This window comes from Felis catus, chromosome D4 (assembly GCF_018350175.1).
Source record: "Felis catus isolate Fca126 chromosome D4, F.catus_Fca126_mat1.0, whole genome shotgun sequence".
Classification (NCBI taxonomy): Eukaryota; Metazoa; Chordata; class Mammalia; order Carnivora; family Felidae; genus Felis; species Felis catus.
Window position 1 is genome coordinate 55,023,803 of NC_058380.1, and position 27,818 is coordinate 55,051,620.

Consider the following 27,818-nt stretch of genomic DNA (forward strand, 5'->3'; position numbering starts at 1 on the left):
TCGCTCCTACACTTCATTATATTTCTATAAAGATCCAGACAGAATTACTCTGTTCCACTTTCACTGGCATAAAACAACCATTTATCTCACTCACAGACTCTATGGGTCAGGAATTTGGATGGGATACAGCAGGGATGGCTTCTCTCTGTTTCACAGCATATTAGGCTGTAGATAAAAGACTTGAAGCCAGGGGTTGGATTCATCTGAAGGTTCATTCACTCACGTGTCTGGCAGTTGATGCTGGCACTCAGCTTGAGGTTCAGTTCCTTTCCACATGGCCTCTCCATGTGGTCTCTCTGTGTGAGATGGTTCAGGTTTTCTCACAGAAAGGTGGCTGGTTTCCAAAGCTGAACATCCTGTGAGAGAAAGCCAGGTGTGAACTGTATTGCCTTTTCTAACCTAGCTTCAACCTGCCGCTTTCAATTTGTTGGAGCCTCACAAGCTTGCTCAGATTCAGGGATTGGGGAAGAGACTCTACCCCTTGATGAGATGTGGCAAAATTCTGGAAGAGAATGTGGGACCTGAATTATTGCTGTAGACATTTTTGGAAAATACAGACTGCCACACATTTTTCCCTGTGAATTCTCTTTGTCATAGCTTCCCTAAATTATTATAAACTTTATGAGATATTCATTTTTTTATTTCTATGCAGTGCCTTGAGCAAGACCCTACACACAATAGGTCTTCAAAATATGTTGGTTGGCTAAATATATCTAACATAATGGCATCAAAGTTTTCCCACCAACTAACTGTGACTGTGAGAAGAAATACAGCAACATCTCTGAGACGGTTCACAAGCTGAGAACATTTCACTAAGTTATGGTTTCTAAACATTCTGGCTTAGCAGAAAATTACAAATCATTTTATTCAAATTATATCTAATGCAGAATCCCAGTATGTAAAACACATTTGGGGCGGGGGAAAGACAAGTGTGGAGAAGAGGGAACCCTGGTGCACTATTGGTGGTAATGTAAATCAATACAGCCACTATAGGAAACAGTATGGAGATTCCTCAAAAACTCAAAAGTAGGGGCACCTGGATGGCTCAGTTGGTTAAGCATCTGACTCTTGATTTTCACTCAGGTCATGATCCCCCAGGGCTGTCGGATCAAGCCCCATGTTGGGCTCTGTGCTGGGCATGGAGCCTGCTTAAGATTCTCTCTCTCTCTCTCTCTCTCTCTCTCTCTCTCTCTCTCATAAAAAAAAAAAACTCAAAAGCAATACTACCATATGATCCAACAATCCCACTTTTGGGTATATATCCAATGGAAATGAAGACAAGCTCTTGAAGAGATAGCTGCATTCCCATGTTAATTGCAGCACTATTCGAATACCCAAGATATGGAAATAACCTAAGTATATGTCAACAGATAAATGGATACATAAGATGTTGTATGCATATACAGTGGACTTTTATTCAACCATAAGAAAGAAGGAAATGCTGCCTTTTTTGACAACATGGATGAACCTTGAAAGCAGCATGCTAAGTAAAGTAAGTCAGACAGAGAAAGATAAATACTGAATGGTATCATTTATATGTGGAATCTGAAAAAAACAAACTAATAGAAACTGAGACTAGAATGGTGGTTACCAGGGGCTGAGGAGGAGAGAAGGGTCAGTGGGGGAACTGGGGAGACAGTCAAAGAGTACAAACTTCCAGTTACAAGATAAATAAGTTCTGGGGATCTAATGCATCTAATGCATGGTGATTATAGTTAATAATACTGTACTATATACTTGAAAATGGCTAAGAGAATAGATCTTAAATGTTCTTAACACACACACACAAGTGGTATTTATGTGATGTGGTAGAGGTGTTGGCTAAAACTGTGGTGGTAATCATTTACAATATGTAAGTAAATCAACATATGGTACACCTTTAATTACACAATGTTATATGCCAATTATATTTCAATAAAGCTAGTGGGGAAGAAAAAAAATAGAAATGCTCTTTTTGAAGCAGGTATAAGAGGACTGGAGACCTCCCCACTTTTCTCTCCTCTCCCCCCCACCACGCGGCTGCCATCTCTTTTGATATTTTTAATCTTCTAGAATCTCTTCTAGAGTCTATCCCTTTTCTGAAGAACCTCAACCTCCTCCCCTTCACCACCACTCTCCCAGTCCATTTGGTTCACACAGAACTGACCCCAGTGTTCTAAAGATGGCAATGTGACCCAGACCTTCTGAAGAAGAGTCACCAAGATTGGTTTGAAAAGGAGCACATGACCCATTCAGGGTCAATGAGACCCAACTGTAAGACTTCTTACTGAAAATATCAGGAAGGAAGATTGTCTTTGTTCTGGGGTTGCTCAGCCAATAGAATAAAAGCGTAAAGCTCTTGCTAGCCATCTTTGTTGCTTGAGAGGAGTCTGAGAATGAAGCTGTAAAACAGAGGGAAGATGAAACTAAGAGACAAGAATGAAAAAAGCAAATAATGTTGATAACATTATTTGAGCATCTGAATCCAGGCATGTCTGTTGCTAATATTAACCCTGGATTTTTCCAATTTGAATTATGTTTGTGTCACTTCTGAATGAAAGAATTACAGCAAATACCCAGAACTGAAGGTTCTATGGAACACAGTTTTAAAAGCACTACAGTAGACTATCTCTAAGGCCCCTTGCCTTGCATGAGCCTCTGGAGGTATAGATCTTTCAGCGTTTCACCTTTTGTCACTATAGCACTATAGCATGGGAAATGCATTGGTTTCTCAGAAATTATAGCCACGAGGACACCAGGAAAATGCTTGTGGACACACACAAGGCTCACTTATGATCCCATCTGGCATTTGCTCTAAGGCAACCCAAACTTTCTGTTTCTAGGATTGAACTTAGTAGATACAGAAGCATTTAATCATACATAAATTCTATATTAAAAAGCCATATATCTTCTGTAGGAAGAACTGCATCAATGGACCTCCAAAATTTTGTTAACTGTGGAATCAGGAGAGCAGAACATGTACTTAAATGTCCATTTTAGCAGAAGAAAAGGAAGAGACTCACCAACCAAATCTGACTGGCTAAATGTGCTGGTTTCTGCCACGCCCTTAGCAAAGACTGGTTCACTCATCCATGGGGGATGAGGGGGTGGTAGTCTCTCACACACACTCTTAGACATGCTTTAGGAGTTGAAAACAAACCCTGGTGCTTTTTAGTACTTCTATTAAGATGACTGGAATATGTCTTTGAATTTTTCGCACCCTACAGGGGGCCATTTATAGTTCTATATCAAAAACATGGAACCACATCAAAACCACAAATGAATCTTGCAACCCAGTCAATGTTGACCACTGCAGGATCTGATGTCTTTGGCAAAGGGTGTTATTCCAGCCTATCTTAGGGCTCAAAGGAGTTTTGGTGCTGAGTCACGCAGTTAGTCAAGTTGGATGCTTTGCCTGTGCACGATACCGTCTCTACTCGTTTTCCTGTACTTATTTCAAAGACACTTCATAATACAGGAAGATTACCACGAAGATGATTTCTAAATGGCATTTAAATAGGAGCCCATACTCTTTTTCTGTGCTTTTCCTAAGTTACCTTTGTACCGTTTCTATCTGCAAATGGTATCGCAGAAACATCTGTGTTTTAAATTGAGTCCCTATCACTTGCAAGAATTCCTCTTTTTTTTCTCTGCTGCCTCATCTTGCCTGGAGTCAGACTCAGTTATGTCACAGTCATTTTCAGGAATGCAGAGAATGCTGCCAGAGGCTCAGGATTAGAACTTTCCCATACAGAACAATATCATTTTCAGGGCAATTGCTGTTAGAATCATACACCTCAAAGAACATGAGGAGGAGGTGATGAGGCAAGAAAGGTCCAGAGGCTCAGCTTCAGGAGCGTGGTATAGAGGCCCCTCTCACTCATGAAAAGGGACTAGGCAGGGCCCAACACATAACAGGTACTCAATAAGTGCCAAATGCATGAATGAATCGGTGACTAGAAGGATGACATAAAACATGCAATTTTACCCACTTTGGTGATTTCACATAGAAGTCCAATAGTGGAAGAGGGAGAAATGATATTTGATCACCTGTTGTCTCTGTGGGGATAAATGTGAGGATACAGAAATAATTTCCTAAAGATTATTATCCCAGATCATTACCTTACTGATGCTTAGAGTCAAAGAACATCAACATTGGAAAGGACCTTATGTGAAAAAATTTTCTTTTAAATATCTACAATTGGTCCTGAAGTTCTCTAAACTGCGTTTTTATGAGCATATTGTAGAATATTAAGAGGTATTTTTTTATTTTATTTTATTTTCAATATATGAAGTTTATTGTCACTTTGGTTTCCATACAACACCCAGTGCTCATGCCAAAAGGTGACCTCCTCAATACCCATCTCCCACCCCCCATCAACCCTCAGTTTGTTCTGTTTTTAAGAGTCTCTTATGCTTTGGCTCTCTTCTACTCTAACAAGAGGTATTTTTTGGAGAAAGAACTACAAGTTTTGGAAGCAACATGGAAAACAAGAAAATAGGCATCTTACTGCCAGATTCTCATTGTTTGTTTGTTTGTTTTTTACAAACAATATTTATCATTTAAAAAGTAGAGGTCTGCATCTTCCCTCCCCTCAGGCACAACTTGTCTCTCTCATAGGCTTTATTGGCTATTGTTTATTATAAATCTCCAAGGGGCAATAAAGTGAATAATGTTTATCAAACTTTTTTAAAATGTTTATTTATTCTTGAGAGAGGGAGACAGAGCATGAGTGGGGCAGAGGCAGAGCAATAGAGGGACACAGAAAGGCTCCAGGCTCTGAGCTGTCAGCCCAGAGCCCAATGCGGGGCTCGAACTCATGAGCCGTGAGATCATGACCTGAGCCTAAGTCAAACACTTAACCGACTGAGTCACCAAGGTGCCCCTATCAAACATTTTTAACACAGAATCACTTCTTTTAAAATTTCTCCTATTGCTGTTACAAGAGTCTTTGATACATGCTTTTGGAAAGGCTATCCTACAACAAAATTCCGATTATATATTTCTTTTTATTTCATCTATGGATATATTCAGCAAAGGAATAATCTATTCTCTTCCTCTTCTTTTTCAAGCTCTTTCCTTCCTAATAACATAATACTAAGACTGTATTAAAATATTTTGGCTCTCCCTGAGTTATTTAATTAAATATGAATATATACAATGGACTACTACTTGGCATGAGAAAGAATGAAATCATGCCATTTGTAGCAACGTGGACGGAACTGGAAGGCATTATGTTGAGTGAAATAAGGCAGTCAAGAAGGACAGAATCATATGTTTTCACTCATATGTGGACCTTGAGAAACTTAACAGAAGACCATGGGAGAAGAGAAGGGGGAAAAATAGTTACAAACAGAGAGGGAGGGAGGCAAGCCACAAGAGACTCTTAAATACAGAGAACAAACTGAGGGTGGATGGGTGGGTGGGGGTGAGGGAAAAATGGGTGATGGGCATTGAGGAGGGCACTTGTTGGGATGAGCACTGGGTGTTGTATGAAAGCCAATTTGACAATAAATTATATTCATTAAAAAAAGAAATATGAATAAAAATACCATCAGCTTTTTTTAACTAGCAAAGATTATTCTAATGTTCATATGGAAGAACAAACAAAAACAATGATGAGATAAAGAAGAAATAGGGGTTGTCACCATCACATGTCAAAACATATTATAAAGATAAAATAATTAAAACTATGTTGAACCCACAAACGTATGGCCAACTAATCTTTGACAAAGCAGGAAAGAATATCCAATGGAATAAAGACAGTCTCTTCAGCAAGTGGTGCTGGGAAAACTGGACAGCGACATGCAGGAGAATGAACCTGGACCACTTTCTTACACCATACACAAAAACAAACTCAAAATGGATGAAAGAGCTAAACGTAAGACAGGAAGTCATCAAAATCCTCGAGGAGAAAGCAGGCAAAAACCTCTTTGATCTTGGCCGCAGCAACTTCTTACTCAACACGTCTCCAGAGGCAAGGGAAACAAAACCAAATAATGAACTACTGAGACCTCATCAAAATAAAAAGTTTCTGCACAGTGAAGGAAGCAATCACAAAACTAAAAGGCAACTGACAGAATGGGAGAAGATATTTGCAAATGACATATCAGATAAAGGGTTTGTATCCAAAATCCATAAGGAACTTATCAAACTCAACACCCAAAAAACAAATAATCCAGTGAAGAAATGGGCAAAAGACATGAATAGACACTTCTCCAAAGAAGACATCCAGATGACCAACCGACACATGAAAAAATGCTCACCATCACTCATCATCAGGAAAATGCAAATCAAGACCACAATGAGATACCACCTTACACCTGTCAGAATGGCTAACATTAACAACTCAGGTAACAACAGATGTTGGCGAGGATGAGGAGAAAGAGGATCTCTTTTGCATTGTTGGTGGCAATGCAAGCTGGTGCAGCCATTCTGGAAAACAGTATGGAGGTTCCTCAAAAAACTAAAAATAGAACTACCCTACGACCCAGCAATTGCACTATTAGGTATTTATCCAAGGGATACAGCTATGCTGTTTTGAAGGGACACATGCACCCCCAAGTTTATAGCAGCACTGTCAACAATAGCCAAAGTCTGGAAAGAGCTCAAATGGCCATCGATGGATGAATGGATAAAGAAGATGTGGTATATACATATATGTATACAATGGAGTATTACTCAGCAATCAAAAAGAATGAAATATTGCCATTTGCAACTATGTGGATGGAACTGGAGGGTATTATGCTAAATGAAATTAGTCAGAGAAAGACAAAAATCATATGCCTTCACTCATGTGAGGACTTTAAGAGACAAAACAGATGAACACAAGGGAAGGGAAACAAAAATAATATAAAAACAGGGAGGGGGACAAAACAGAAGAGACTCATAAATATGGAGAACAAACATAGGGTGACAGGAAGGGTGTCGGAGGGGGGATGGGCTAAATGGGTAAGGGGCATTAAGGAACCTACTCCTGAAATCATTGTTGTACTATATGCTAACTAATTTGGATGTAAATTTAAAAATAAATAGATAAATAAAATTAAAAAATTTAAAAAAAAACCAAGTTGATACTGGCACATGACCACATCAGCAGATAATAGTGGAACAGAGTAAAAAGCCCAGAAATGGACCAAATATGCAGGACACGCACCTGAAATCAGTGGGGAAAATGTGAGTCATGCACTATACAGAATTGGGACACTGAGTAGCCATTAAGACAAAAATAAAGTTGGATCCATACTTAACATTTTATGCCAGAATAAATTCCAAATGTCCCTAATGGGCAAAAGATTTAAGTGTAACAAATGAAATCATAAAAGCACTGAAAGGAATTATGGAATAATTGTTTTATAATCTTAGAGTGAGAAAGACCTGACTATCAGAAAAACCCAAAAGCCATAAAAGAAATGAATGAAAAATTTGACTACAAAAAAAAAAATGTGAAGGTTCTACATGGCAAAACCCATCAAACTGGGAAAAAAGTTTGACAGAGGAAGAGTCAATTCCCCAGTGTAGATGAGCTCCAACCGATCCAAAAAAAAAAAAAAAAAAAGACTAAAACTGCAATAGAAAAAATAAACAAAGGATATGCTCACTCCACAGGGAAGGAAATATACATCTCTTAAAACATCAGAAAACACAATCAACCTCCTCCATAATAAAGAGATTCAATATAAACTATAGTGAGATATCATTTATCATAGTATGTATAGTCAACTCTATGTACAGAAAAAGGTTAGAGGGGAGAACGCAGTAGGTGCTGGCATATACATAAAATACATCTGCAGGGGCACCTGGGTGGCTCGATGGGTTAAGCTCTTGATTCTTAATTTTGGCTCAGGTCATAATTTCACAGTTGTGGGATGGAGCCCCATATCGGGCCCATGCTAAGCACTCTCTCTGCCCTTCTTTCCTGCTAGCACTCTCTGTCTCGCAAAATAAACAAATACTAAAAAAAAAAAAGAAAAAGAAAAAGAAAGAAAGAAATCTTAAAAAAAAAATAACATACATCTGCATATTTGCCCAAGAAAATCTTAACACTGTTGCTTGTAGGGAAACCTGGTAGGTGAGAGACAAGGAAAGAAGACAGACTTCACTGTCTTTTTTTTTTTTTTTTTTGTACCTTTAGAATTTTGAATCATGAATGACTTTGAAATGTGAAAACAATAAAGAAAGAAAGTTGGAGCTAAAAAAAAAATCTATTTTTATTCTCTTTTTTCTACTCCAGGTTCAGCTATGGTTGACCTCTGCCACTGTCCTCCTCTGGCTTCCCTGGCTCCTTTAAAAAGTGTAAGGGCGGCTCAGTCTTCATGATACCCAGGGCTGGTTTCATAGCTCACAAAATGAAAGTTGTTCTCAGAACATCTCCACGTGATTTCAGAACACATTTTAATGTGATGTTTCTGACAGAGCAGCTTTGGCTTCATTTAGCAGAATATTTGAGCTTTTTAGTCTAAATACAGCAGTTGGATTCCTAGAATAAAGAGTAGTGAAGGGATGCAAGTATGGAAAATGTGGGAAGAGACTGGTTTTCTAGGTGCACATATTAAGTTTAAAAACTATAAATTTCATTTCATTTTATTTTTTTAATGTTTATTTATTTTTGAGAGAGAGAGAGACAGAGTGTGAGAGCAGGGGAGGGGCAGAGAGAGAGGGAGACACAGAATCTGAAACAGGCTCCAGGCTCTCAGCTATCAGCATAGAGCCTGTCGCGGGGTTCAGACTCGGGAATGGCAAGATCATGACCTGAACCGAAGTCAGACGCTTAACCAACTGAGCCATCCAGGTGCCTCTGTAAATTTTATTTTTTACATAATTCTTCTGATTAGACTTTACAACATAAGTCATATTTATCTCAACTCAGATTATATGCTTTGCTTTTTGTTTCTTAACTTTTATCTGATAAAATCTGATTACTTTCCTCACAGCACTGGGTGAAGAGTATAGGATGTTAGAGTGAAGGGTATTGTTTGGCATAAATAATCTGCTTGCTAGGTATTGAAGGAATACCAGGTGACCTCCTTCCCTCTGTATTTGACCCCGTTGCCCGATTTCTGGTAGGATTCAATACAACAGTCCATTTCAGACTCTGAAAAGACATGTGGGATCAGGATAGTTTCTAGTAACATATATTAAGCCCCCCAGGAGGTAAAGAGAACTAAAGGGAGACTCAGAATAGCAGAGGCCAAACTGGCTTATAGTCTTAGGAAATAACATGAGAGCTTGCCAGCATAATGAGGGCAAGTAATCCAAACTCAGTTCAACCAAACAAAATTACAAAAAGTTATACAGGTTAAGCCTCCCTCCACAATACACAATTATGTTGTAGTTCAACCTCCCATTTTAAAAAGCAAAACACATCATTTAACGGCCATTCTCACCTCCCAGTCCAACTCTCCCTGCATAACTATAATAATCCCCCATCTTTCAAGCAACAAGGAACCAAGAGAGAAAAGAGATTTAAAACAGCAAGCACAAGCTTTGTTTCCAATGTGAAGGAAACACATCTAATCATTCTTCTTGTGGACATCTCACATCCTGTGCTATTCAGTACCTGCCTTTGACATTGGAAGTGTCCTCAGGTGGATCCAGACTTTCCTGACATTTTGAAACATATCAAATAGGTCCATATCAAATATGGAATTTCTTCTTTTATCCAATGTTCACATCTCATTTGCAAATCACAACTGTTCGAGAAAAAAATCCTCCAAAAAAAAAAAAAAAAAAGACAGTTTGGAGTCCACCGATCTAAACTATACAAGCACTATAACGGGAAGGCAGATAATGACAGAATGGCCTCACCCACAGGCAGGGTCCTGTGGGACTTAGAGAGCTCCAAGCCCTGAGGATGGAAGAACATAACCTGCTAAGAGTTTGAGATAGTTGGTGACCTCAGATCCCCTGCTCTCACCACTATCCCCCTATTGAGTCTCCCCTCAAGTATTTGAAGTATTCCCAACAGGATGAATACTGTTAGTACTGATGAGAATTCTACTCTCTTTTTCTCTTGTTCCCAGGTAAAGGATCTTCCCCCAAAGGAAGCCATTTTGGAGCAAATACCACCAGTTCTCTCCCTCCTTACTCTAGTTCTTCCATATGGGAAAGTCACTTATCTGATTGATGAAATGGGGATATCCTGACTTCAACTGGTTCACATTCCCCAGAGAGTGGGGCCCTGATGTAGAATGAGAACAGTGGGGGCCTTTGCCTTCTTGTTTTCTCTGTTTCAGACTTGCTCTGAGCCCATGCACAGTGGGTACCTGTGCTTCTGATCTGCATCCAGGAAGCAACCAAGTGCATCTCTGTTCTCTGGCTCCAGGTTTCCAGCTTGCCTCCCCCACTCTGCTCTTCCTTTTTTCTGGGATGCTCTCTCTTTCTCTTGCATTTGACAAGATATGAAGTAGGCTCCCTTCAGGCACCTGGCAGGGTATGTGGACCTGGAGTTCTCTGCGTAGATTCATCCTTTCTGTCAAATGAGTCCTCAGGTCTAGGCTGAGGTGGAAGGGAAGTAGCAGTAAGTTTCACTCTGCCCCAAGTCCAAGCTGTGCTCTCCAATGTGATGGATTAGAAGCCCTTTATCTTGGACAATACATCTGATATTATACTTTAAGTTAAGACACTAAAAAAGTGTCTATTTCTAGAATTGTTAGCATACAAAATGGGAAAGAGGTTAGTCTTCCGATAATCTCCAGCACTCACCATAAAGTTTGCACACTTGTGAGATCCTTTTGCCTTAAATGGATCATGGTGCTCTCCTGTCCACCTAGCAAGGGTATATGGGTATATTAACTGCCCCAGAATTATTGGAAAGAGAAAAATTATGGTCATTATATTATAGCTTAGTGCTTCCAGCAGGAGGCCTGTGTGAGTATCAATAACCTAACCCAGGAAGAAGGTAGGCATTGGAGTCAGCCATACTTCAGTTTGAATTTTAACTCTTCTATTTACTGTATAACTCTGGACAAGTTATTTAAGTTCTCTGATACCATTTCCTCATCAACAAATGGGAATAGTAATTCTTTTCCTGTGGTTTTTTGTGTGTGTGTGTGTGTGTGAATTAAATTAAATCATATACATTATCATATCATATGAACTAAATTAAATCATATACATTAAGTGCTTAGCATTTGGCCAGTGCCCCCCAAATTAAGCCTATTAATATTTCTATGTAGCTATAACTGGTAACACGTGGGGTTCTCCTTGGGTTTGCTGCTCTATATTAATTCCAATAGTAATATCTGCAATCTCAAATACAGAGCTGTAAACCCAGAAGACCCAGCCTCTGCTTGCTAAGCATGTGGGGCTATAACCCATCCCCCATAAAGAAGAGGGTTTCTCCTAACAGCAGGGGGTGGGGAATGTAGCAAGTAAGCTTGAAATCTATGGGTCTTTGGGTGGTGGTGAAACTCCTGAGAGAGCCTGGCACAGTGAGGAGGGGTTGCTGAGCCAGGGACAGCCTTTGGCAACAGCATCAAGGAAGAAAGACAGCTGAGGGGGGAGGCACTGGCAGCTGTAAGGTGTGGGAGGGCAGGTTGGCCATTGCTAAAGCACCAGCAGTAATTTCTGAAGCAGTTGTGGTGTGGCCTATTTGCCAACTAAGGCTATGCTTCTGGAGCAGCTCAGCACAGCCTTGGCCTGGATCCTTTTCAGATGGCAACAGCTACAGCAGTGAGATCCGAACTACTTCAGGACCAGTGATGGGTACCACTGATATGAGTTCTGTCTGTGTGGACCACAGGGAGGACAGCTCAGGGATAGGGGTGTGGTGGTGATGGTTAGCAGCCTCACAGTTTGTTTCACAAATGTATTCAATTTTTAGCACTGCTGTAACAAAGTACCACAAACAGGTTAGCTTAAAAAACAACAAAAATGTGGGGGCGCCTGGGTGGCTCAGTCGGTTGAGCGTCCGACTTCGGCTCAGGTCACGATCTCACCATCTCGCGGTCCGTGAGTTCGAGCCCCGCATCGGGCTCTGGGCTGATGGCTCAGAGCCTGGAGCCTGCTTCTGATTCTGTGTCTCCCTCTCTCTCTGCCCCTCCCCCGTTCATGCTCTGTCTCTCTCTCTCTCTGTCTCAAAAAATAAATAAACGTTAAAAAAACAAAATTAAAAAAAAAAAAAAAAACCTGCTGCCCATCTTGAAAACACACAGGGACCCATGAAGGGACACATGGATCAAGAAGCAAAGTTATAACTACTGTTATATAGTCTGTAGGCAGAGGGCCAGTAACCCTTGCTGGAAAGAAAATCATTCAGAGAGGCCAGCAAAACAAGTATCAATACATGGGTCAGAGACCCAGGAGTCAAGGATGATATTGACATATGGCATTTAAATGCCCCTGTGTTGAGTCCTTTGGAAATCCTAGGACTAGTCCTCTGCCATCTCTCTTCCTGATAAATAGGGACAAGATGCTAAGCTGACACTAAAGGTGTCCAAACAGGGATTCATGTTTTCAGGACTGATAAAAGGCCCAGTCTTTTATTTCAGTTGGACATCAAAGGTACACCCACAATGACACATCATAACCTGCTTGGCTTGTTAAAGGTATTTTCATCATGTCATCAGAGATTCTGAATTTGCTCTGCTGGAAAATGGCTTGCAGACAAATTTAAGTAAAAATCTCTGTTATCTAGATATCCATAACCAGTCTACCCATAAGCCAGGGAATTCTTCCTTCAAGTGGTATCTTGAGGTATGAAGAACCAGGTGAAAATGCCAGAAGCTACGGTATAAAACTTTGAAAGGATGGAGCAGAAAGCAAATCCACAGACTGAAACAGACATGCGTGTGCCAAGGGCATAGGTTAATATTACCATCATTAAAAGCAGTGTGGAAAATCAGGGAGATGATTTAATCATACTCTGGCCCACTGGTATTGAGAACAGAGGCAAGGCAAGAAGAGTGTCAGCTTTGGGGAGCCTGGGTGGCTCAATGGGTTAAGCATCCCACTTCGGCTCAGGCCATGATCTCACGGCTCATGGGTTCAAACCCCACATAGGGTTCTGTGCTGACAGCTCAGAGCCTGGAGCCTGCTTTGGATTCTGTATCTCCCTCTCTTTCTGTTTCCCCGCCCCCCCCCCACTTGCACTCTGTCTCTATCTCTCTCTCATAAATAAATAAACATTAAAAAAAATTTTTTTAAGAATAGTGTCAGCTTTAATACAGGTCAAGCTGGATTTAAAAGTAAAGCTGTTTAAAGAAGATGCCTCCCACTACATACTTCCAGGTCTGTTTGTGGGGTTCTGATGTGAGACAGCTGGGTCTGCAGAATAGGTACTTCCCCAACCTACAGTGTGGAGTGTCACAGAGCATCTAACACCCACAGATTCCAGGAAAGAATCACAGAGAGAAAAAGTCTCTAGGCTGCCTCTAAAACAGTGATATCCAACCAGGCTGCAGGTTAGAATTATGTGAGCTTTTAAAACCTCTGAGGCCTAGGCAATACCGATTGCCTCGGAATCTTGAGGTCAGACCAGGCACTAATACATACTTAAAAGCTCCCAGGTAATCCCAGTGTGCAAGTGAGGCTGAGAAACAGTGCTCTGGGGCTAGCCCTTAACCCAGGTGTGTTTACAAAAAGGAAAGTTGAAACAGAAAAAGAGAATGTGCATGGTCTTGGGTAGGCAGTCCTCACAGATTGGGTCAAGATCAGCAGAAACTTTTCCTCTGTGAGTCTCTTCAATCCGGTAAGTCACCCTTGCCAGAAGAGGAAAGTGAGGGGGAAGAGACAGGCAGGGGCCTTTTCCCCATGATGTCTGTCAGCAAAATGCCTACTCTGCAGGCCAAGGCAAAAGTATGGAGAGACAAAGAGTATGCCATCCCACCTAACAACAGTCATAACAGCTACGTTGACTCAACTCCCACTGTGCACCAGGAGCAGTTCCATTTACTTTTGTACATTTAAACTTTGGAACAATCTTGTGAGGTAGGTCTAATTATCCCCATTTTACCAATGAGGAAATGGAGGCTTGGAGAGGTTAAGTCACTTGCCAAGTTGAGGGAAGCAACTGAATCACAGTGCCGGTTCGTCTGGCTGTGGAGTCTATACTTGTCCTGTCATACACAGCTAGTTATTCTTCTACAGAACAGAGAGAGAAACAGAATCCCCAGAGAGTTCAAACTGTGTGTGTGCACGTGCGTGCACACATGCACGTAGCAGGGTGAGGATCTGTACTTCATTTGGGTACTTCAAATGCTGTAATTCTTCTTTTAAATACCCATACATATACCCATAAAATATTGTCTTTCCACTAGACAAGGCACACAAAATTTGGGTGTAGTAGTCTACCTAGGTAACTGGAGTGATGTTCTGTGTGTAGAAAAGTCTATGATGTCAAATGATGGGCTAAGTCTTCCTAGTGCCAGGAATTTACCCAACCAGAACTCCATTAATATTGGTGGTTTTCCTCTTGCTTTTAGGGGCTGCAAAAGAAATGCTGGTTTTTTTGTTTGTTTTCTTCTGTTTTGTTTTGATTTTTTAAATATTTAATTTTGAGAGAGAGAGAGAGAGAGAGAGAGAGAGAGAGAGAGAGAGAATGGTAAGGAGCAGAGAGAGAGGGAGACAGAGAATGTGAAGCAGGTTCCAGGCTCTCAGCCATCCGTGCAGAGCCTGATGTAGGGCTTTGAATTCACGAGCCGCGAGATCATGACCTGGGCCAAAGCTGGACGCTCAACTGACTGAGCTACCCAGGTGCCCCTAGAAAATGGTATTTGAAACCAAGTTGTGGGCACCAGGGTGGTATTGATATACATTTTTTTTGTAATCTCTTTAATATCTACTTTAAAAGAACACAGGTGTATTCTCATACCTGCTTTTGTATTCAATTTGTTTTGATACAATCTTTTTTTAAAAAATTTTTGGGGCTCCTGGGTGGCTCAGTCAGTTGAGCATCCGACTTCAGCTCAGGTCATGATCTCACACTCCATGAGTTCGAGCCCCATGCGGGGCTCTGTGCTGGAAGTTCAGAGCCTGGAACCTGCTTCAGATTCTGTGTCTCCCTCTCTGTCTGCTCCTCCCCTGTTCATGCTCTGTCTCTCCCTGTCTCAAAAATAAATGAAAACATTAAAATTTTTTTAATGTTTTAATGTTTATTTATTTTTGAGAGAGACAGACAGAACATGAGTGGGGGAGGGGCAGAGAGAGAGGGAGACACAGAATCTGAAGCAGGCTTCAGCAGCTGTCAGCACAGAGCTCGATGTGGGGCTCAAACCCACAAGCTGTGAGATCGTGACCTGAGCCGATGTCAGACGCTCAACAGACTGAACCACCCAGGTGCCCCAAGAAATGCCGTGTTACATAGATTTTCCCTGAATCTCTTCTCGGCTTTTTGGCTAAGATCAAGTGTATATATATTTTCCCTGAAGCTTCCTTGAGTGTGAGAGTCTTGCCATTTGGGTAGAGATTTCATGATCTGGGCCCCCTGCCAACTACATTGGAATTGCTCAAACCTCCAGGCTGTTGAAAGCTCTTTGTCAGGGACCTGTGGACACTCTGTTTTGCCAAAGGGTATGCTGTTTGCAAGTCAGCAAAAGGAAGGTTTCTGTACTTCTCAAATGTCCTAGCAGAAATACAATATCTGTGAAGGAGACCCTGCGCAGGATGACTTGAGACACCCACTTGGCTTTCTCACAGAAGAGTCAATGTGTATAATATCTGTGTCACTAATCACATCATCATAACATAACTTGTGCATTTGATGAGATAGAAGGCAAAGAAAGAGCAAGAAGCAGTACAGGATGCCATGGCCCCAGAGTTTAGGGAGAAGAGTTTAGGACCAGGATGTCCACAGGTTTTCGGCACTTGTCCCGAGTTCTAAAATCCATAATAATGCTGCAGTGAGAGGGTATAAGCTTGGATGTGATTCAAGCATGAGTTGATAACCAAGGAGTCTTCCATCAAAACTATTTTTCTTTTTGTCAGGAATCCTTCATAATGCCCCAGTTTCATTGATGTAATTTTTGATGTCAAAATGATGTCATTTTGGTGGAATCAAATTTCAAACAGTTCAGAATTAGAGAATTGGTTACATTATGCTTCAGTTACAAGGCCAGTCACTACAGAGGCAAGCTTGTTAGGTTCCCTAGAGGTAACCAGGGTAACAGCAGGAAGCAGGTTAGGAACTTCCAGCCTCTTGGTTCACAGTCTTGAACATAAAGTGACGAAGCAGCAAGCCCTGAAGTTAGTCAGGGGTATGTCCAGTACTTTTAAAATTTAATTCCAAATATTGTCTGTAAAAAACAATTGTAGAGCCTCTGGATAAGGCTTTCACTTCTGGCAGACAGACTACGGTAGATCACTTTAACTCGGGCCTGCGCTGCAGTTTTGTAGAGCCTGATCCATTTCTGGTTTGTTCTTACTCCATGGATATGGTACTTGAAGATCCCAGCTAGCATCTTGGACTGTTTATCAGGGTCTCTTCTCCTTGGAAGACTCTGAAATCCGATTTGCATCTCCCCAACACTGTGAGAAAGCTCTACTGAGGAACTTTACCACTTTCCAATCAGTGAATACCTGAAGGGGGGAAGTGGTTCAGATGGTCTCACTTCCCTGCAGGATTTCGGCCTCTTGATTTACTGTGGTCTCTGTAGCCCTAAACTCCCATTTTCATCCCCCACCCCACCACCACCATGAGAAACTCATGAAAGTTCTGCTCAAATTCTCTGCCCCTTACAAGTGCCTTGATGCTTGGTTTCTCAAGCTCTCTGTTCTTGCTGCTCCAGAATCAAGAAGAAATGCCTTGAAGAGAAAAGCAGTTTAGAATATCAGGCTCATCTCAGTGAGTTTCCCTTCTATCCAGAATTTCGTCTAGCCCTGGCTATCTTCATACCTCTCCAAAGCCTTCAAATGCTCTTTTTTTGTTCAAAGGAAATAATTTTTTTTTTCAAAGGGAAATTTGGTTGGCAATACACTAGTCTACTATTACCAGAATCCCAAACTAAGTCTTTTATAGTACATTTCACAACTGTTTTAAACTGTAGGATCCTGTAGAGCAAAGGTTCTTGACCTAGAGGATGACAGGAGTTCTACAAACGCGTGAAGTCCTGAAATTGTATGTAAAATTGCATCAATGTGTGTAGATATCTCCAAAGGGACACATGACCCTAAGAGTTAAGGACCACTGCTATAGAGTATCCACAAATACTTAACTGGTATTAAATATAAATCTCTTTGTATTAAGTAAACTTATTAATTACCTATATTGGATATCTAATTTATTAAATACCTAATTTAACATAGGTCTTGTCCAAGAAAATGGCTCTCTATACCTAAATACTTGATTTCAAATGAATAAATATTTTTCTATTATAATTTTCTTTTTCTACCATTAAATAACACCATCATAATAATGCCATAGACCTCTTTAGCACTTGAATGAAGCTCATTTCTAGAATTGCAGTCTAAATTTAGAGAAACCTACCCATAAGACTGAGGTTTGTCTTTTTTCTTTTTTAAGTTTATTCATTTATTTGGAGAGAGAGAGTGCACACATGTAAAGGAGAGGCAGAGAGAGAGAGAGAGAGAGAGAGAGAGAGAGAGAGAATCCCAAACAGGTTCTGCAATGGCAGTGCGGAGCCCAATGCAGGGCTTGAACACACAAACAGTGAGATCATAACCTGAGCTGAAACCAAGAGTCAGATGTTTAAACCACTGAGCTACCCAGGTGCCCCAAGACAGGTTTTTCTGCAGGGCTGTCGGACATAATAATATCCAATACAGGACTATCGTGGTGGTAGTCCATTATGCATCTATGTTTCCTTTGTGAATCAGGTAAAGGTTGTTTTCTCTTGATAAGTGAACTATGCTTTATTTTCATAGCTTAAGATAATAAATCTTTTGCATTATTACTGTGTATCCACTTTAAACTCATTGGACTTCTTTTGGATAGGCTCTTTAGAGATTTGTTGTAGAAAACATAACTGCACACAAGTCTCTCCTCATCTTCTTTACTTGCTTGGAAATCACCAAATAAGATTAAGTTATGAGGTTGTGAGTCCACTGAAGATCAGCAGATTCACACAAAAGACAAACTGAAAACAAGCAGAACATTTCCATAGACTGTGTCCTGGAGAAAAATGCACTCTGGAGAACAAGGCTAAGAGGAGAACACATTTTTTCCCCCTTAGGTCCTTGAAAGTTTCAAAATGCTATAATGTCTCATACCCTTGCCTTGCTCTGAGCACTCTGCCTTCCAAGGACCCCTGGCCTAGTGTAGGGCTCAGCTAGTAGCCGGGGTCCTGCTGCATTGGACAGATTCACCTCTTCCCCACTCAGCTCCACCTCCCCCACCACAAAATGACTGCCTGCCCTTCCTCAACCCCTTATCGCATTCAGACCATCTCACTGGAACCTCAAAGAATCTCATCCCTCAATCAGGGATAAAAAGAAGAGCCAGGAAGCTATCGTGGCAGCACTGGAATAGCACCTGGCACATAATAGTTACTTGAAGAGCATCTGAATGAAGGAAGGAAACAAATGAATGTGCAAAGAGACCAAGAAGAAAGTGAAACTCAGGAGCTGGTTACTTGGACAGTGGCTCCTACTCCCCCTCCATCCCCAACCTCCTCTCTGCTAAAAATCCTTCAGACCTAGGTGAGTTCTCATCCTAGGATTTGGTTCCCTTATAAATGCCATGATCTCCTTGCCTCCTTGGTCTGGAAGAACGTCAGGCTTCTAGTTTTCTAAGTCTAGCTCTCAACTGTTCTCTTAGCTTGGCTCGGTTCCTATTCAGGGTTTACCCTGCATGCTCAATAGTAATTCCAGATCTAGATTTCTGAAGGCATTTCTTAAATATAAAATGTTTCCTGGAATTATACTAAATTCTCTAGGATATTTCACTATGTAGTTTTTCCCTTATAGGTCTGGATATAGACATTCAACATACATTTGGGGCCTGGAATCATAGAGACTAAATCTATATTTTAAAATATATTCCTCTGGGATTACTCAGAGAAAATCACTGAGTGACACTAGACACTGGAGAGTTTAAAATGAATAATATGTGAAGCTTATTTTCAAGAAATTAACCATTTTTATGCCACAACAGAATTACTCATAATTCTTTTAGTTGCAAGTGACAAATGGAATTTTTTTTAATTTATAGGACTGAATCGTTGACATTCCTGGCTGAAAGTCAACTAAAACCAGGAAGAAACTGCTACTAGGACATCCCCTTGAGTTCTCAGCTCAGCCTCTCTCAGTATGCCAGCTTTCTTCTCTTAGTCTTCTCCAAGTCACTGGAAACATGACTGTTAGCAGCACCCAACCAACTTTGTCACCACACATGACCAAAAAACAATCCCAGGAAAGGGTTCTAATTGATCCATCTTGGGTCAAGAGCCCATTCCCAGAAAAATCAGTGGGTATGGCAGTGGGACAGGTAGTATGATTGGCTCCACTTGGATCAAATGTCTAGCTCTGGCCATGGAGCAGTGACCAGAAGACTGAGAACTGTAAGAATGCAGCATATCTCATTCAAATTGTATGTCTGAAGTAACTCTTGGCATATAAAACAAACATCCACTACTACTTCCATAGGACCAAGTTCCTTTCACACTTAGAACATTTTAAGATGGGGACATTTCCTAGAATTCTAGTGCTATTTATTTTTCAATGGGCTATGACATTTTTCAAATATAGATGCTTCTGATTGCAGAGAAAAGTCTGGATCTTTTCACTGTGAGGACTCCTCTGTTCTCTAAACTTGCTCACTATCTGTCTAGAACCCTCCTGGTCTAGGATGCTAACCACTGACTGGTCAAATCTCAGTTTTCTGGTCTTAGGAATGAAAATGTAAAAGCAAGTGTTCTTTTATCTGGTGGGCAAAGTTCCATCTTCAAGTCCCTGAGGTGTCTCATGGATGCTGGTGCAGTGGCAGCCTGTGAATGACAAGGAGATAGCAGCTCTGAGCTCTGGCCAGATGCCACTGGCCAGGTTACTTCTCGAGAAGTACTTACACTTCAGAGAACACAGGTAGGATCGTGGGATGAGAATGCACACTTGAGTTGTGAAATGCCATGCAGACATAGGATGGCTGTTAATAGAAGTCTACTTGTGGTCTTTTCTAGAGCTTTATAGGTTAGCCAATTGGCCTCATACCCAGGAGTTCTCTCCACTTTTAGGCCCCACACTAACCTGTTATGCCCATAGCTGACTTAAATCCCTGTGGTCTTTGGGGCTAGGGGTAGGGAGTAGATGGCCACTTTTGCCCTTAATCTGAAGTGGGCTAAGCCTAGTCATGCCCACTGTTCCCATGGTGTAGGGCTTGGTCCGTGCCATTTCAGGACTTACTGCCTTAGAATGAGCAGGGAGTGGGAGGGTGAGGAGAGAAAGGAAATGTTTCCCATCTGCTCAATCTGGAGGACACTGAGAGATCAAAATTTTGGCACAAAATGTTACCTTAGGAGAATGACAATTTTTAATTTTTAGTAACAGAAAAAGCTCTAGACTGGGAGACAAGGGACCCAAGTTTTACTGTTGACTCAGCCACTAACTAGCTATTTGAAATCTTGAGATTGGGGCACCTGGGTGGCGCAGTCGGTTAAGCGTCCGACTTCAGCCAGGTCACGATCTCGCGGTCCGTGAGTTCGAGCCCCGCGTCGGGCTCTGGGCTGATGGCTCAGAGCCTGGAGCCTGTTTCCGATTCTGTGTCTCCCTTTCTCTCTGCCCCTCCCCTGTTCATGCTCTGTCTCTCTCTGTCCCAAAAATAAATAAAAAAAAAAAAAAAAAAAGAAAGAAATCTTGAGATTGTAATTTCACCCTCATTTTCTTGCCTGTAAAATAGTGATCGGATTCAGTAAATTGTATATTCTTCTTCCAGCTCTAACATTCAGTGATTTGGATGCCTGTGCACAGGAAGGAGTGCGGTACCAAAAAGGAGGGATATGGAGACTCTGTCTAGACCTATGGTTCTTGAGCTTGACCATGGACCCCTCAGAGAGAAGGCACAGAATTTTTTCAAGTGATTCTTTTTTTTTTTTTTTTTTTTTTTTTTTTTTTTTTTTTTTAAATTTTTTTTTCAACGTTTTTATTTATTTTTGGGACAGAGAGAGACAGAGCATGAACGGGGGAGGGGCAGAGAGAGAGGGAGACACAGAATCAGAAGCAGGCTCCAGGCTCCGAGCCGTCAGCCCAGAGCCTGACGCGGGGCTCGAACTCACGGACCGCGAGATCGTGACCTGGCTGAAGTTGGACGCTTAACCAACTGCGCCACCCAGGCGCCCCTCAAGTGATTCTTAAATCCATACATGAGCTAAGCATCATCTGTTGACTGAATAAAAGCATTTCCCACATATGTGTACTATTTTTAACTTTACATAGGTGTTACTGGGATTAATTAAATGCCAATTCATTTTAAAGGTAAGTGTTCTGCATTATAAAATATAAAACTGTTTCAAATAACAAACACCAAAAGAACAGCTATCATTATTCTTGGGGAATTTTGTTTGTTTATAAGAGTCCTTCCTAACAAATAGAGAATCTCTGATGAGAAGTAAAACTTATAGTATGGAGAGATTGTGCCTGGGGATGTATTAACTACTGCCTTTTGATTGTAAAATATTAAAGCTAACTTACCATTAGATAAAATTCTATTTAGCTTTTAAATCCTAACTTCAATATTACCTCCTTTATCAAGTCTCCTGGCTGGGTCCCACATACTGCCCCATCCCAACAAGATTAGATATATCAGCCATGGACCTAGAAAGAAATACTGACACAGTCAAATAAAGATGATTTGACAAAGACTTAATAGAGGATTATTTACTCAGGAATGAGCAATTTATAGGGAAAATACAAGGGCTACTGCAGCACACAGGGTATTAAGAGCAGGACTGTTACCACCAGAGGTGTGACAGGCTAAGGGAGGAGTGGTTGTTGCAAATGGTGTGAGAGAGTCCTAAGGAGAGGGCAGCCTTGAGTGGAGCTGTAAGTCTTATTGGAGGGATGCAGCCAGCCCAAAGCCACAGTGCAGGGAGGAAGCCAGGGGAATAAATACCCGACTCGTTCTCCTTCTCTAACCCTGTCATCTACTGCTGCCTGTAATAGACCAATGCAACCAGAGGCTGGAAGACAAGGGAATCTATTGATATGGCTCATGCAGGTCAGCATCCCAGGGCAAAGCGTAGAGTAAAGAAGAGCACAAAAGTGGACCTGTAGAAGCACATAGGAGAGACCCCCCACTCAGTTACTCTTTCCTGGCCTCTCACAGGACTCTGCACTTACCCTCTTTCTAGCACTTTCATATTCAGTGGTAATTATCTGTTGACATTTCTATCTCCCTCCCATACTGTGGTTTCCCTATGGGCAGGAACAGTGTCCTGCTCACTTCCACAGTGACAAAACCAAGCACAATGTACATCCCTAAGAAATATTTGTTGAGTTTCAATTTGAGGCAATGGTTTTGAAAAACAAGTGCCATATGGCTGGTATATGTGGCATCTGCTGATGCTGCTGGGTGTTCCTGGGACCCGTGGGTCCTGGAACACAGCTCCATTCCCAGAGCACTACACGAGATGAATGGAGAAAATCACACTATTCATGTGTTTGTGAAGCTGAGGCCAGTGAAGAAATATGTCAAACCTCTTGACTGAAGCTTTTATAATTTTAACACAAGTGATTAAGTCTCTAACCTCATGGAAATGATCTGAATTTTCTGAAAGTTTTTGCAGGGCAACTTTTTTTTCTTATTTCAAAGTGTCTCCTATTAAATTACCCTCTCTCATTTCCAGAGTCACAGAACATTGGAGGGACTGGGGATAGCACATGTGAGAAAGTCTTTGTGCCAAGTTGTCTCAGATTTTGGAACAGGAAGGCCCTGCTCCAAACACGGTTCCCACAAGATCCAGTGCTCCAGAAGAAGCTCCAAGAGGTTGAGGAACAATGGGATTCTGTGGACAGAGCTCTGCCCATCACAGGTCTATTCACACCGACTGATGAATTCACACTGGCCTTCTTTTCCTAAACCCTTTTCCACACATTCAGGTTGAGGAAGTTTGTAAATGGGATGCAGATTTCCGGTACAATGATTTCTCCCTGGTTTCTGGCCCAGAACTTCAGCTGAGAGAAATGAGTCAGTGCCCTCCTGTAACCCAGACCCCAGCCATAAGCTGGGAGCACAAGCCCCACACATATATTCTCAAGAATAATATTTCAAAATGCTTTAAATTCCTAAGATTAATATTTGGTCACATGGCAGGAAGTGTCATATAAAGGTAAGAAAGACTCCATAATTATTCGGTGGTTCTGTGAGATGATGGAGAGAAAATGTTTGATGTAGGTGGTTCATGAGCTCCTTATGGATGGGTGTTGCCCAGAAGTGAAGAGAGAGCTGCTCAATCTTTCCTTTTGTAGATCACAGCTAATATGCCCACACAAAGCCTTCTTCTCTAGTCTACCAGGCACTGGAGTCATGGTTATAGTGGTCAAATTAGCAATACTCTGATCAAAGTATACTATGATCAATTGCCAAAATGCAAAGGACAAGCCGAAAATGAGATAGTTGTGTGCACAGAAGATGGAGGGATAGACTGTTACATATAGCATCAGAATATTAGCCAGTGGCCAGAAAATACAGAAAGAAACTCCAGACATAAATTCTTTTCCCATCTAGGTGCAGAGGGGCACAAGGTCTATGCCCTTCTAAACAGAGGGAAGAGGGGCACCTGGGTGGCTCAGTCGGTTAAGCATCCAACTTCAGCTCAGCTCATGATCTCATGGTTCGTGAGTTCAAGCCTCGCGTCGGGCTCTGTGCTGACAGCTCGGAGCCTGGAGCCTGCTTCGGATTCTGTGTCTCCCTCTCTCTCTGCCCCTCCCCTGCTCATGCTCTGTCTCTCTCTGTCTCAAAAATAAATAAAACATTAAAACAATGTTTTTTAATAAAATAAAATAAACAGAGGGAAGAATCAAGCCCAAACCTGAAAAAGAATCTGAAGGGGAAAGTTCATAACTGCTTTCTTTGAGGCACTGCAGAATCTAAGTAGTTAGAACCCAGATGCCCACCTAAAATTAAGAAGGTAGAAAAAAAGAAAACAGAAAGATAACAGTGGGAAAAAATGTACTGGAGAAGATGAGCCAAGAAAAACAGTGGTTCTTAGAAAAGATTAATAATATTGATAAGCTTTGATAAGATGATTAAGATGAAAAATGAGAAAGCACAAACAAGCAATATGAGTAATGAAAAGTGGGACATAATTATGATGTTGTGGACCTTGAAAAGGTAATAGGAGTATATTTTTAACTATATCATGCCAGCAAATTTGAAAACTTATATGAAATAGACAACTCCTTGAAAAATATAACTTACCAAACTAACTCAAGAAGAGCTAGGGGTGCCTGGGTAGCTCCAGGCTACCAGGATGCTCCTGGTGCAGCATCCTACTTAGGCTCAGGTCATGATCTCACAGTTTGTGGGTTCAAGCCCTACGTCAGGCTCTGTGCTGACAGCTCAGAGCCTAGAGCCTGCTTCAGATTCTGAGTCTCCCTCTCTCTTTGTCCCTTCCTCACTTGCGTTCTGTCTCTCTCTCTCAAAAATAAATAGTTACAAACAGAGAGGAAGGGAGGCAAACCATAAGAGACTCTTAAATACAGAGAACAAACTGAGGGTTGATGGGGAGGCAGGGGAGAGGGGAAAATGGGTGATGCACATTGAGGAGGGCACTTGTTGTAATGAACACTGGGTGTTGTATGTAAGCAATGAATCACAGGAATCTACCCCCAAAACCAAGAGCACACTGTATACAACATATGTTAGCCAAGTTGACAATAAAGTATATAAAAAAAAAAATTTTCAAAAATATACTTTAAAAAAAGAAAAGAAAAGCTAGAACACGTCCTATAACCTTTAAGAAATTAAATCAGAAGTCGGGGCGCCTGGGTGGCGCAGTCGGTTAAGCATCCGACTTCAGCCAGGTCACGATCTCGCAGTCTGGGAGTTCGAGCCCCGCGTCAGGCTCTGGGCTGATGGCTCAGAGCCTGGAGCCTGTTTCGGATTCTGTGTCTCCCTCTCTCTCTGCCCCTCCCTCGTTCATGCTCTGTCTCTCTCTGTCCCAAAAATAAATAAAACGTTGAAAAAAATTTAAAAAAAAAATAAAAAAAGAAATTAAATCAGAAGTCAAAAATCTCTCTTTCTCAAATCCCAGATCTATTAACTTTACTGGCAAGTTTTACTGAACTTTTGGTAAAGTCAATAATATCATCATGCCCCAAATTTTTCAGAATATATAATAAGACTTATATAACCATGATTCTGAAACCTGAGAAGAATAATGAGAGAAAAAAAACTTTCTGGTTAATATCATTCATGGACATGTATGCAAATTTTTTAAATGAAATATTAGCAAAATAAATCCAGCAGGTTATATTTAATCCAGGAATATGAAATTAATTTGTCATTAGAAAATCAATTAAAATAATATCACATTAATAAAGTGGAAAAAATTCACAATGATCATTTCAATAGTTGCACAAAAAAGCATTTGACAAAATTCAATGTCATTTTATGACCAAAAAAAAAAAATACTCTTTGCAAAATAAAAATAGAAGGATACTCTATTGATCTGAAAAGTTTATTTGAAAAAAAAAAAAACTACAGTAAATATTTTTCTACATGTGAACTATTGAATGCATTCCTTTTGAAATGGGAACAAGAAGACAAGGATGCCAGCAACTACAGCATCTATTCAACATTATACCAGTGTGGAAGGTTCTAGACAGTGTGGAAAAGCAGGGCAATCAAAATAACAAGTATTGGGCAAAGAAAAACAAAACTGTCATTATTCACAGATAATGTAATTGTGTCTTAGAAATTCAAACAATTCTATAAATCTTTTTAACTAATACAGATGTTAGGAAACATCAGACACAAAATCAATTCATAAAATCAATGATGTTTTGATACATTCAAAGAAACAGAAAAAAATTAAATATAATTTACAATGGGATTTTAAGTCCCTCGCAAAAATGTGTGAGACTTTAACAGAGACAACTACACAAACTTAATTAAAATACATTAAGAGTATCTAAATAAATGGAGAGATAGAGAAGATTCATGGATTGAAAGACTGTATATTGTAAATATGTAAATTCCTCAAATTGATCAATAGATTTAATGCAAATTCTGATTAAAAATTCTATATGTATTTGGTAGGACTTGACAAGCTGATGCTCAAATTCATGTAAAAATGCAAAAAATAGCCAAAACATTCTTGAAGATCAAGGTGAAAGAATTTGCTCCAACAGAGATATCAAGATATTAAGCAAGAAGAGACAATGTCACCAGGGAATTAACAAAGCACCTAGAAGCAGACCTACTTATACATGGATATCTGATATATGATAAAAGTAGTATTATGATGGAGAAATGATAAGTTTTACAATAAGTGGTGCTGGGATAACTTAGTATCCATGGGGTAAAACATGAAATTGAATTCCTATCTCTTACTATATACAAAAATAAATTCCTGGTATATTAAGACCATAAATGTCAAAGTCACTTAAAAGAATAATTTGAAAAGAAAATATAGGACTATCTCATGACTTTGGACTAGAAAACAACTTCTTAATAAAAAGCACTAACCATAGGGTGCCTGGGGGGCTCGGTTGGTTGAGCGTCGGACTCTTGATTTTGGCTCAGGTCATGATCCCAGGGTTGTGGGATTGAGCCCTGTTGCAGGCTCTGCACTAAGCATAGATCCTGTCTAAGATTGTCTCTCTCTTCCTCTGCCCCTCTCCCCTGCTCTCTCTCTCTCACTCTATCAAAATTAAAAAAAAAAAAAATTTTAAGCACGAACCATAAAATAAAATACTGACAGATTTGCTGACATTATAATTAAGTGCCCCACATCTGGATGGCTCAGTTGTTTAAGCAGCCAACTTGGGCTCAGGTCATGACCTCGTGGTTTGTGGGTTATGACCCACATCCGGCTCTGTGCTGACAGCTCAGAGCCCAGTGCCTGCTTCGAATTCTGTGTCTCCCTCTCTCTAAAAACTGGATAATAAAACATTTTTAAAAAATTTACATTTGCATACTTGCAAATAATTTACAATGCAATGTTCATGTTATATTATTAAATAAAAACCAGGAAATATATATGTTTATTATAAATATCCCAACTGTATATCAGAGCTGTTGAAGACCCGGAAATAAATAAATCTCCATACCTCAGTGGCTTCTCAGCATAGTAGCAGAATCATGATCAATGTACATTTTCTTATTATATTTTTCAGTGCTTATGAAATCATTCACACTTTATGGGAGTAAAAATAAGAATGGCACCTCCCACAAAATGAGGAATTCTAGTAATCCCTGCACTTTCCTTGACTGGCTTCACTTTATCATTCCTGTTCTTTTCATCATAGCTACCAGAAGTTAATTTCTGGAGCACACGGTATCCCAGGCTTTTCAGAATAGACTCTGATAAAAATTAAATCAGAACCACTTGAATTAGTTCTCAGACATGAATAGTATTGCCAAGCCCTCGATTTTGGTGCTCAAATGGGAACTGTCAGTCAGAGAGGGAAAGGGGCAGAGGAGACAGAGAGTGATGAATTGAGGTGTCTTGCAACCTCTCTACTTTGAATCACAAGATACTAAGAATTTGGCAGTGTGGACTTTTTCTTCAGGTCATCTACAAATGTTCCGTCTCTTCTGATTCATAATTGGAGGAAGTTAATTCTAAGACCCATGGGAAGTTATAGAGGGGGAGGGAAAGGCAAACTGCTGTATAACCTAATAGATTAAGAGCTTGGGCTCTGGTATCAAACTTTTTCACTGTGTGACCTTGTACAAGTTCCTTCATCTCTCCATGCCTCAGTTTCCTCATCTCTAAAATGGGGACAT

The 27,818-nt window shown here is 40.6% G+C and overlaps 1 protein-coding gene across 5 annotated transcripts in view; it reads right to left on the reverse strand.

The window, feature by feature from the left end:
- APTX (aprataxin) overlaps window positions 1-27,818 on the reverse strand; it is a 262,688-nt gene that overhangs the window by 16,661 nt on the left and 218,209 nt on the right. For all 5 annotated transcript variants that reach the window (XM_045043469.1, XM_045043468.1, XM_045043467.1 and 2 more), the window contains one exon: window positions 224-356. The gene's annotated coding sequence lies outside the window, so the exon portion shown is untranslated. The remainder of the gene's footprint in view (window positions 1-223; window positions 357-27,818) is intronic.